This window comes from Pinus tabuliformis, chromosome 5_1 (genome assembly GCF_031772625.1).
Source record: "Pinus tabuliformis cultivar Carrire ecotype Pingquan chromosome 5_1, CPIR1, whole genome shotgun sequence".
Lineage (NCBI taxonomy): Eukaryota > Viridiplantae > Streptophyta > Pinopsida > Pinales > Pinaceae > Pinus > Pinus tabuliformis.
This window is the reverse complement of record NC_142305.1, coordinates 942,053,526-942,065,793: the sequence shown is the minus strand read 5'-3', so window position 1 is coordinate 942,065,793 and position 12,268 is coordinate 942,053,526. Positions and strand designations below refer to the sequence as shown.

The 12,268-nt window shown below is 39.0% G+C and overlaps 1 pseudogene; it reads right to left on the bottom strand.

Annotated features, from left to right (window-relative positions):
- The window catches only part of LOC149167875 (monooxygenase 2-like), a 45,284-nt pseudogene extending 33,300 nt beyond the window's left edge, over positions 1-11,984 (bottom strand).
- Between the last annotated feature and the right edge of the window lie 284 nt (positions 11,985-12,268).

The following is a 12,268-nucleotide window of genomic DNA, read 5'->3' as shown; positions in this document are numbered from 1 at the left end:
TTCTCAGCTGACTTCCTACTGGACTCAGCTATGTTGTTGGCATCTTGGGGCTTCCCTGTGTCTGGTGTCTTCTCAGTGTTTACCTGAGAGTCTATTTGAGAGCTAGGGCCTCCACTATCAACAGTGACGCTTGGAGTAGACTTATCCTCAGGTTTTAATAGATGCATTGGGATCACCCAGAGCCTCTCATCTCTGAATTCCTGAAATCTTTGAAAATCTTCAGGTTTTAGATTCACTTTTGCCCATTTGAATGCTTGTTTGAAGGATACGACTGACTGTAGAAAATCCTCAAAATGATTATCGTCATGATTGTATGGCTTGAGTTTAACTCCAGTAGTGACATTGTATGCCACTTTGTTTGGATCAAATTGCCTCTTAGGCAATGTATGAAGCTTGAGGACTTCCATATGTGTTAATTCCTTAGTGGCATGAACAAAATTGGCTAAAGAAAAAGAACCGCATTTGACAGGGAAAATGGGCCATAATGACTTCTTATCGTCTTTGAGAACTTTAGTCAGGCCTTTTCCCGCAGTCTTGTAGGCAATCTCTCTTGCTAATAACTTATCAGAAACATATAAAGGAAGGATGTGTGGATCAGCTGTGCTACCAAAAACCCTAATATAGGTGAACCACTCTTCAATAAAATACTTTCCAACAGTAAGCAGGTATGTTCCAGCTTCTTGGGAAAACCTAGGGGCTTTCTTATTCAAAATCATTTGATGTAGGGGCAACACAACAACATGGAATGTCTTATAGAAGTGAGGAATGTAATGTGACTCCCATATTTGTTTATGGCTGAGATGGATTGGGTAATGATCTTGTAAGGTCCATTTCGAACCCATGGTTGGAAATGTTATGCAAAAACAGATAGCATCCATAATGTAGGCACTAAAATAGAAGGGAGGGAGGTTATCTAAAAAGGAGGCTTTCTTCTGTCGATATTCGGTAATGGTGGTGGCTAGGTTTTCAGATAGGATGGAATGCCAATTCATGATATGGGAATTAACACAGGCATCAATCAGAGGAATCCATTCTATTGAAAACTTAGTATTATTGGGTAGCCCATACAATCTACATAACATGGTTGTTGCATAGTTGTAGGGGTTTGCCAAGGAGGCTATAGCATACATACCCGATTTTTCATACTTGAATTTGTTGTCCAACACCCTCCAACCCTAAATTAGCTTGAAGGGGTTTGGATTCTTCTTTGCGAAGTTAGCCACAAATGTACTGTCGTAGATATCCTGGGGATCAGGTATGTGGTACATCTTCTTCAAATCCTCTTCTCTGAATGACCCAATGAGCTCCATCTTTGAATTCTTGAACTTCCTATCTTCAATGATAAGGTTTTCAATCACCCACCTGATCATATATGTATAGGGGAGGATTTTAGCCCTTGCTCCTATCCTATGAAGGAATGAACAGGAAGCATCTCTACATTGAAGTTCTGAAGGCCTTTTTGAGTCATTTGTTTCTCTCGTAACAGTGATTTTAGGACGCTTGTCCTCCAGCCTATTGTAAATTACTTCCCAAGCCATTGTGCCTCTGGCAGCATCACAAATTGTATCAGCAAAGATAGGAGCCATCTCTGTAAACTCAGCTTCAACAATGGTCTGTTTGCTCTGTTTCTGCATCACCTTTCTTAGGGACATGTCTTTTGTCGCTTTCCTAAGATAGACAAGATATATCAGCACAAACGATATCTAGTAATTAAGATTGAAAGCTTTTGTGAAATGACTTTGGATTGTGAGAAAGGTTTTAATGAGATACTTGATTATAACTACCCATAACCAGGAAAATGATTATCCTTCCTCGAGCAGCTATATATTTAATAACTTGTCAACTCGTTTGTTTTAGCATTTAAAATGTAATTATTCCACACGTTTTAATTAATCGCTCATCGTGATCTTAAAAGGGACACAGTATAGTGTTACCAGATGTATTAAGTGAAATGTGATTGCGGAGATTGCAATATCTCATTTTGTAAATCATTTTTGGTTGTTCTAATGGCTTGGTCAAGTTTCTCGCAAACTATGCGAAGTGCAAAATGCGATTGCGAAATGACAAGGTGATTTTATCGCAACATGAGACCTAATTTCATATAGAACTTTTGTAAAGGTTATTTAACATGGTCATGTGGAAAAGTGTGATTTGTGATCTGCGATATGGATTTCATCCTTAGTTAATTTTGCAAGGTTTTTCTAGAAATTTTCTTAGAGTTAGGGTTTTATTATTCTAAGCCTAAAAAATTAAAAGGGTCCCCATTTACAATTCTAAGACTGGCTATTATTTGTTATAAATGGGGGGTTGTTTCGTAGTACAACACATCCATTAGTCTCATGAATGTTGTAGGGGCGTTCGTCAATTTGAACGGCATGACCAACCATTCGAAAAGGCCCTCCTTGGATTTGAAGGCAGTCTTCCACACATCGGAGGGTTCGATAGGCACCTAGTGATAACCTGACTTCAAGTCAATCTTGCTGAAATATTTGGCCCCCTTGAGCTGATCTAGAAGGTCATCAATCTGTGGGATTGGGTACCTATTCCGGACAGTGATCTTGTTCAACGCCTGATAGTCAATACAGAGCCTCCAGGTCCCATCCTTCTTTTGTACCAATACAATCAGGCTCCCACAGGGTGATGAGCTTGGCTTGATGTTCCCTTTCTACAGTAGTTCCTAAATTTGCCTCTTAATCTCATCATTCTCCATAACAAAGCGTCGATAGATCGGTCCATTGGGCAACGGCGCGCCCGGGGTCATATCGATGGAGTGCTTGACTTGACAGTGCATAGGTACCCTTGTGGGTGAGGCAAAAATGTCCTTGTACTCCTCCACGACCGGTCCACCTATTGTTGTTGTGCAGAGGAGCCCTACTTGGAAGCCGTGGCCACAACCTTCTTCTTGCCTTGGGGGTGAATCATAAGGAAAACAAATTTCTTGGTTTGGGAAATGATATTACTGCATTGCTTTGCAGTGATCAAAGAGATGGTGGTAGGCAAGGCTACCTATGGTATCATGTACAACTTATTAGCCAAGGTAATAATCACAGAGCGAGGTCTAGACTCATATACAGCATGTCGCTTCCACAAGTATCGTTGTCCTAACAATACACCAGAAACTTCAAGAGCAGCAACGTCACACAATACCTCATCCGTGAAGGGCTTGATGCTATAGGGAGGACGGCATTGTTGGCTGACATGAAGATCTCGTCCTTAGTGAAGCCACCAAATGGTGTATAGTTGTGGATGTGTTGTAGTCTTTAGGCCTAGCCACTTCACGACTTCTGCTGAAATGAGGTTCTTTTGGCTCCCGCTGTCGACATTAAACTGTAGCAGAGAACCCTTCACCCACATCTATGAGTGGAAGAGGTGTTCCCCCTCCTCTGAATCTTCAAGCTCAATTTTCTGGATCTTTGTTGAGGCCATGGTGGCACTGGGCTCCGCATCAATGATCTTCTTCCCTTTGTCAATCCCCTTATTGGGTTCTGATTCAAAGTCAAAACCTGCATCTGATTCGGAATCCTTCAGCTCGGCCACTAGTGACTGCTTAGTCCGACACTCACTTGTATTTTGAGTGGAGCTCTTATGGAACTCACACCATTTTCCCATGTCCTTCTTCGTCTTTGTGTTGTTGATGTTTGCTTGTGGCTTCGGCGGGTTGTCCTGGGTAGCCCCGCCTTGGCTTGGTCCCTTGTTCTGTAGTTTGGGGGCGCCTTTTCCTTGATTTGGATTCTCATCTCCAAAGTCCCGCTTCTTTTTTTTAAACTTCTGCTCAATCTTTACAACATACCGATACGTTGTGCCAAGCGAGGAAATCTCCAAGAACTCCATCTCGTCCGGGATGTACTTGTGTAGACAGCCGCAGTACTTGAGAACCAAATTTCGCTTAGTATCCTTGATACCCAGCTTCATGCGAAGGGTATGGAAAGTATTTGTGAACTCTGGCACATCTTGGTCCCTTCCCTGCCATAGCGTGGTCCACTTTATGTATTTATCTTCATAGCTCCTGACAGGGTAATATTGTTCCTTGATGGCGTCTCGAAAAGAATTCCAAGTGGGTGCAGCTAAAAACAGTGAGGGTTCACTCTCATCCTTTTGTTCATAGTAGGTTTCCCACCAGTCCTTGACGTGTGGGGCGGCTTTGAGAAGTGCAAACGTAATCTTTTCCCAATTGGAAAAGTCATGAACTGAAAAATATCCTTCCAATAGATTTAACCATTTATCTACAACATTTGCATCTATCAGGCCTTCGAATATGGGAATATCGAAGTTAACTTGTACCTTAAAAGGAGTGGCACCTCCAGAGTGGTTGTTGGATGAAGATGCATCGCCTATGGGTAGTCGTCGAAGGATCTGGGCAAAGTTATCCATCATCGCGTCCCTCTATCGCTCAAGAGCTTCTTCGAGCAACATTTTGAAAAGATCTCCTGCCCCTTCATCTTTCTTTTCTTCTGCTATGAGAGGTCGTCAGGTTTTGCGAGGCTGATCCTACAATAGTTCAACCAGATTGAGCCCTAATTCCTTATACCCTGACCTCGTTGGGGGCATGCAAAGAAAAAAGGAGAAAGAGCAGACCACTCTGATACCACTGATCTGAACTTAAACAAGAACGCAACAACTTACAGATATAATCATAAACACAGAGATGCAGCAGAAAAACACTTCATTTCATTAATGGAAAAATATTGAACTACACTTACAAGTATAATGGAAATAAGATAGCTCGGGCGGTGTTAGCTTACCTCTGAGGAAATATGTGGTGGCTACATGCCTCTAAATTGTGTTACAATGAGGGTCAAAGGCCCATTTATTATTAAGAAACAATGGAAAACCCTAAACATCCAAAAACCTAACCCTAGGAGATGTAGCACCAAAATTGTGGGCCCTGTATGGGTAAATTCGTACATCAACTTCCCGTGGTCATAACTTTGGCATACGATCTCCGTTTGGCTATCATAATACCTTGTTTCGAAGATCTCAAAGAGAATGCTAGAAACAAATAAAAGAGCTAGTTTGGGGCATTTTTGTTCTCTCCGTTTTCCCTAAAAACATTGTTTAGGGCCTCAAAATGGCTCTGGAAGTTCAAGACCCGGAAAACTGCCAAAAATAGTAAACTATGCTACAATTAAGGAAACCGAAAAACTGAAAGAGACAGTGTTGGGGGTCCAAGTGGAATAGGCAGGTGGCCACCAATATCCACCTGGATCAAAATCATATCAAATCAATAGTTACAAGCTACAAGCATACATCACAACAAATACATCAAGCAACACAAGCATCCTTCATAACAGGTTGAAACCTCGTGTTTTGTCAATTCTATAGTAGAACTCCACTTCTATTCCCAAATGTCCAATGTTTGAACCTTTGCTTCGATACCACTCTGTAACACACCCCTTTCACTATCCATAGCCCATACTAAGGGTAGAAGGGTGTACTACTATCATAGATCTCACCTCCATAGTCCTGTCATGGAAATGGGATCATAAAATTCCTCATTTTTCAACTACCTTAAAACTAAAAAAAAATGATACCATAGCGTTCATCTTGTCAAGACCTTTTTGGTGATATAATTTTCCCCAATCTGACTTATGGATCAAAATATATGGCCATTTAAAGTTAGTTCCATTAAACTTGCCACATCAATAGTGGCCCCTACATGTGACCCACATGGCATATTGCATGAAACCTATGTGGTGTCTCTACCATTGTGAATGGATCCACATGGAATAGGTGCGCTTGTGTACAATCGGTAGCCAGCCTATTCATTGAAAACATAATGGGTGACATTAGCGAGAGCCCTAACCCCTAAACTACCATCTCGACGTGCTCCCAGGCCCAACCAACTCTACCCCCACTAGTGGATCCCACCTAACTAGTTGATGAGTCCACTTTAATTATGTTCCTAACTTGGCGGGACCCACAAGCAATTATCAACATGTTTGCAAATATTTTTACTTAGAAATAGTTTTCGAACTTCTTCCTGGTTTTACATAGAATTGAATAATTCTGACTCTTATGCCTAAGAAAACATGAACTTCATGATTTCAAAATAATTCCCAGCACATTGAGACCATGAAATTCATTAAGCATTGCACCACCACATCTTCCCTCCATGTGATCTTGGTGTTGTTGTGAAAGTAGTGCATGAATGTGATTAAGGGGTTTTTCATTGAGATTTTCATTCCAGAATTTGGAAATATTAATTGTTGGAGTAGAGATAGGATTTGCAAGATCTAACAAGTTCCATTGGCATATATTGTGCTACACCTCAAAGTCTACGAGGCTCGAGTTTAACAAGTAAGTGTTGTGAATTAAAAAAAAATATATATGATTTTAACAACCAACAATGATAAAGGTAAGGATGTTAAGGATGCATAAGTACTAAAGAGGTATCTAGTTTTGCAACAGTTTTAGGATGTATTTCTAGCAGAGATTTCAGAGTTTTTGCCTCATAGGGAAGTGGAATTTCTATTAATTTGGCACCAGGAGCAACACCAGCATCAAAGGAACCTTACAGAATGAGCACTCTAAATTCAGTGGAACTGAAGTTGCAGTTCAAGGAAATACTTGACAAGGGATACATAAGGCCAAGGCACCAGTGTTGTTTATGAAGAAGAAGGATGTTATTCTTAGGTTGTGCATTAATTACAAGTAGTTAAACAAGGTACCCATCAAGAACAGGTATCCATTATCAAGGATTGATGATTTGTTTGATCAATTGAAGGGAGAAGCAATGTTCTCAAATATTGATTTGAGAACAGGATATCATCACGTGCATCAAATAAGAGAACATTTAAAAGACCACATTCTGGACTATGTATGGGAATTATGAGTTTGTTGTAGTTCCTTTTGGTTTGACTAATACTCCAACTACTTTCATGTGTTTTATGAATAGTGTGTTGCATCCTGATCTGGACAAGCTTGTGATAGTATTTATTGATGACATATTGATTAATTCTAAGAATGAGAAAGAGAATGCATAACACCTGGAAGAAATAATGAGACTGTTGAGAGAGCATCAGTTGTATGAAAAGGCAATTGTTGAGCCTTAAAATTTCCAAAGAATGACTCAGCTGAGTAATTTCCAAGAATGTCGTTATTGAAAGCTACAATTTGGTTTTCTTGTTCAAACTCTGTTACTGTATGAGTCATGTGTTTTTCCCAATCTATTTTGATTTGATTTGGTTTCCCTTTATAGGGAAGCCACATGTGAGACCAATCAGTGGAAATGTAACCATGGAGCTTCTCATACCAATCCCTGCTTAGAATTAAACCATAGAACTCAGGGATGTCAGCAATCAATATATCAATTCTCTGAACTACTCTGGGATCAGCGGATTGTCTAATGGTAACTGAATTAATCTCTCCTAAAAGTTGTACTTTAGTCCAATCTAATTGAACAATATGAACTGCTAATTTCTGGGGCTCAATGTTTAATTTAGAGCAAACTAAGGCTAGCATTATATTCGATGAAGCCCCTGAATCTATCAGGCAGTGATGTAGATTTCTATTATAGATCTCATAAGTCAAGAGAAAAGGAGGAGTATGAGAATTAGACCTATCTCCCATCAGAACAACATTAGTAGCATCTACTTTATCTGATGGTGGTTTACCTGATCCTTTGGCCGCTTTAGATAATACACTGGTTGGAAGAAGAGAAGAAGGTATAGCATTTAATGCTTGAGTCTTCTTCATGTCCTTCACAATGTTGTAATCCATGGAGTCAGAGACTACTAATGTTTTCGATGATGAGGGTGGATTGGAGGATGATGGTTGATTTTGGGTAGGCACAGCTGGAGTTTTCTTCATGGGAGCTTTGTCTTTAGTGATAGGGTTTGAATTTTTCTTCTTTGAATTTGTTGAACAGGTTCTGCTACATTTTTACTTCTGGTATTTACTAGGAGAGCTTCCTGTTCACTTTCATTGTCAGAGTTGGGCAAGATAAAGTCCCACTTCCCATGACATTCAACTATTTCCTCTTCTTCTGTTTCCTCTGATGATAAAACTGTGTCTTCATCTTCATCATCATCTTGATCTGATTTTGCATTAGATATAGCATTAGGTGGTTTTGGTTCATTTGACTAATTTCTTCTAAGTTTCTAAATGGTTTTTTAGTAGAAGTTTCAGCCACTTGTTTTTTTATTTCCACCATTTCATTAGACATAGTTCTCAGAACCTTTTGTAAACCTTCCATGTCATATGGATCTTTAACTGCTTTCTTCTTTGAATCATCTTTGAAAGTAACCTTTTTTTATTTTCTTTCTTCAAGAGCATTTTTCTTTTCCAAAGCAATGATACGTTTTTCAATGGTGATCGCTTCCTTCATATTTTCTGCTAATGTGGGTTTGGCAACCCTATCAACGAAAATGGCTATGTTTCAAGGTAAAGCAGAGATATACCATTCACTTCGGACTTCTTCACTAGGCTTGGATGTTGTAGGAATTTTATTCAGTAGCTTATTGAATCGGGATTTGAAATCTTTGATGGGTTCCTTTGATTCAGATTTCAGATTGGAGAGGTCATTAATCAAAGTCATTGTAGACCTATCATCTCCAAACTTGGTTAAAAATTGTTCCTGAAAAGCATCCCAACTATTGATGGATACTGGTGGTAGTGAAAAATATCACAATCCAGCTGCCCCTTGTAGAGTATATGGAAAAATCCTAACAACAACATCTTCTTCTGTTACCCTATTCAGGTTTATGGACAACATAAAATTGATTATATGTTCTTCTACTAATATGCCAATGTCTGGATTAAACTTTGGTAACCATTTTTCAGGATGAGCTGGTAATTGACTCAAGGGTGCAGGCATAGCGATAGTGCCTAGATTTGTCCATGGCCTTGGTTGAGGTTGATTATGTGACATTGTTGAACTAACAGTAGAGGAGGGTGAAGAGGCGGTTGAAAGTGATTGGGTAGAAGATGTTGCAGTACCTATACCCTTATGGATTATGATCTTGAGTTGGGGAGTGGATGGATGACTTTGCAATGGTTTAGATGGAATGGATGATGATGAAGAAAGAGTCTCACTCTCAGACTCTAAAGGTGTCTTCCTAGCTCTTTTTCTACTTGGCAGAGGAAATTCAATTGGTGGGATACCAAGCTTTTCACTATGGGATCTTGTAAGAGGCTGCGATGGAATATATTGTGAAGTCACACTGCCTTGGGATAACTCAGACTGTTCTTGGGATATTGAAAACCCTTGGAGTTTATGAATTAAGGTCTGTACTTCAGGGGGTTCAAGAGAAGAATTGTTAGGTGTGTTTAAGTTTTCAGCAATGGGTGTTGTATTTTCCTTTTCAACTTCTCGCTTAAAGGTAGGAGATTTAGAATGCGAAGGAGAAGTTGAAGGAGATGGTGAGGGGCTTTTACTCTTAGAATGGCCTATGGATTTGGGTTTACTCGCCATTCATAGTTCGGCCCTCCTTCTAGCACCAAAAATGTTGATGCCTCTAAAATCCTAGCACCAACATTGGGGATAACCACCCAGTCCAGACCTTAGTACAGCTCCTTTTCCATTTGATGTGGTGGCTCCAACTGGATATTATGGGACCAGTTTCCCTTAATGAATAGTTTAATGGATGGTTGTTTTGTAATGTATAATGGAGAGGGTAAATATTTTATCCTATAACTCAAAATATACAAATATATTTATACAACCTGGGTATTCTGTAAACAATGTGATTTCTGATTATTTCTAATAGACAAATAATCATATAGATGACTTACTTATCAATAGAAAGATGCACTCATATAATGATTACTTCGTTTAAAAATTTAAACGAAGTAATAATAAAATCATATCACATTCATAACAATGTATATCACTGACATATATCTTCAAAGGATAACAATTCTAAATCTTCAGAAATGATATGATAAAGAATTATTTGAAAAAACATACATACATACATATATATCTATATATATATATATATATATATATATATATATATATATCAACAATAGCAACTTTTAAAAGAAATGCTTCATCACATAAGGAAATAAGACAAAAAACAGTGATAGGAATACCGCATGCATTTGAATCCTTCCGATGTAAATAACACTCCGATTCCACTTTCTTATTTGAGAAAACTTCCAGGAAATACAGAAGTGCAGGTCTTGAAAAAGCTTCTTTCACAAAAATGTAGAACCTTGATCCACTATTGATAAAAAAATATTTAGAAGTACAAAAGTGCAACTTCTCAAGTCAAATCTTATACAAATTGAGGACCCTTTCTTCAAAGACATGAAAGGGTTTAAATAATACAATAAAACTAAATGTCAATAAAAATCGCTATGAGCTGTTGAAACTGCTAGCATGAAAATATGGGATTTGATCTATAAAAATAACCATCGATAGCCCTTTAACTAATTCACTATATCTACTTCTTCTCTTGCGCTTGTAGAGGACAAACTGAGAGCACTTGATGAATTTTCGGAGGGTGACTCAGCCTAGAATGTAGTTGAGTTGCGTACGTAACATTTGAAAGTTTGGGAACCATGAGATTGATAGCGTCAGCAAGGCATTTGGTGGCCATCTGTTGACTGTGCGGCTTTACTAGGAAAAACCAAAATGCATCCCAAGTCAAGTCTTGTACTTTGTTGATTTGTTCTTCTCTGTTGGCCAAATCGTGTCTCCATTGATCTTCTAGCGCTTTTGCTTTCAGGAGCTTTCCTAGAGAGCAATCGGAGATCAAGTTAGTTAGATATAGGTTGTCATTTACTAACTCGATCACACTGTTCATTGTTGCCATGGCTCTGGAGGTGGCTGTTTCGGCCTTAATTAACTGTGATTCCCACTCCGAAAACAAGATCTCTTTGCGTGATTCTTGGATTTTCGGTAGATTAGCAACCATACCTTCTGCTGAACTTTGCCAAGAAAGAAATTTTGTTACCTTATCATCTGTGTTTTCAAATTCTAGCCTGGTGTCAACTGCATTCTCAATAAGTGATGCAGAGATAACGCACAATGGTTCAACCAATGTTATGGCAAAGGATGTTTAGCTACCGAGATAAGGCTTTGGTTACTTCCAGGGATTCTTCTTGAATTCACTAACCTTCGGGTAACCCTTGAATTTATCAATCTGTAATTACAGTTGTGCAATTTTATCTTCTTTAGCCTTCTTTTCGTGCTGAATTGCCAGTTGAAGCTTGTTGAGTTCTTGAGACAACTTCTGTTGTTTCTGGAGACCCTACTGATCAATCTTTTGCTTCTCTAGATTCAACTGTTCTTTTAGTTTCTCATTTTGCCATCTTTGCTCTACTAGTTTTTGCTCAAGCTAACTGATCCTTTGTTTTTCTTTTACCGATTGCCCTTCCAGTTGAGTGATCCTAAGATACTTTTCCCTGATTAGTTGGTTGACTTCGGAGGTTTTGTCCATTGTTGCGGTCGTATAAGCACCTGCATACTAAGATAACTTGGTTAAATCCTCAGAAGGATTGACTTCTGAGTCTTTCCATACCACATTCACCAATTCAACATGAGGAGTTGAGAGAGGTCCTTGATCAATTTTCCTCCCTTTCCTTTGTCGTTTGACCACAACCCTATGCTTTGGACTGTAAAATACATCCAGGGGTGGTATTTCCTCTACCTTCAATACAATTTCTTCAGAAGGATTTTCTGGATTTATTTCAATGTCCTGCTGAGTGTTCACTATGTCGACTACCTCTTCAATTGTAGTAGTCATAACAATAGGCTCATGTGTTGCGTTCAATTCTGGTGTTACGATGTTTTGGGATTCATTCTGGTTCTTGATCATTTGATCGAACTGCTCCCATTCCTTGAGTAAGCTAGAATCAATATTTACATCTATATCAAGGAGCTCGCTGGTGTTTTCGTTTGTCTGCTTCTTTTCGAGACTTTGCTCCTTTTCGGGACTCTTCTCTTTTTCAGAAGTCTTCTCCTTTTCAAGGGTTTTCTCCTTTTCAGGAGTCTTCTCAGTAGTTTGTTCTTCACTGTGGGCTTCTTGCTGCACCATAGGGGTAGTGGCCAATAAATCTAGAGGCAATGTTTGTAACCTTTGTGCCCTAAGCTGCATAAATTTATCTCTTCCCACTGCTCCTAATTTGATCTTTGCTAGATGTTTTACACATGAGAATACTTTAGCCGAAGTGAAAAAGTCATCATATTCATTTATCTCATGTTCAAATTTGGCAAGCTTCACCTGACTGGTGAAGTTGTAAGCCACTGCTCTTGGATCATACTATCTCTTTGGAATGACTGCTAACTTGAGAATTTTTATCTTCTTTGTTTCTTTCTTTG